The sequence below is a fragment of the Haliaeetus leucocephalus genome, unplaced genomic scaffold, assembly GCF_000737465.1.
Source record: "Haliaeetus leucocephalus isolate CR32 unplaced genomic scaffold, Haliaeetus_leucocephalus-4.0 Scaffold373, whole genome shotgun sequence".
Taxonomy (NCBI): domain Eukaryota; kingdom Metazoa; phylum Chordata; class Aves; order Accipitriformes; family Accipitridae; genus Haliaeetus; species Haliaeetus leucocephalus.
Window position 1 is genome coordinate 8,509,520 of NW_010972809.1, and position 251 is coordinate 8,509,770.

The window sequence follows — 251 nt, forward strand, 5'->3', positions numbered from 1 at the left end:
CGCCCGCGGAACGACCAAAGGCGGGGGCGGGAGAGGTTTTCCCTTGCCGCTTCGGGGGGTCCCCCCGCCCGCCGGCCGAGGGAGGGAGACGGTGGCTGCGCCGCTCCCTCGGGGCGCGCCTCCTTCCCCGCCGCAGCGCGGCCGGGCGGGCCGGGAGGGAGGCCCTGGTTTCGGTGATGCTCGCCCGGGCTTCCCCGCTCCGGGCGCAGCGAGCCCGCGGGGCTGGGGGCGGCCCTGCGCCCCCAACGGCT

At 80.5% G+C, this 251-nt stretch overlaps 1 protein-coding gene across 1 annotated transcript in view; it reads left to right on the forward strand.

Moving 5' to 3' along the window:
* The window catches only part of DUSP22 (dual specificity phosphatase 22), a 45,055-nt gene that overhangs the window by 412 nt on the left and 44,392 nt on the right, over positions 1-251 (forward strand). The window lies entirely within an intron of this gene.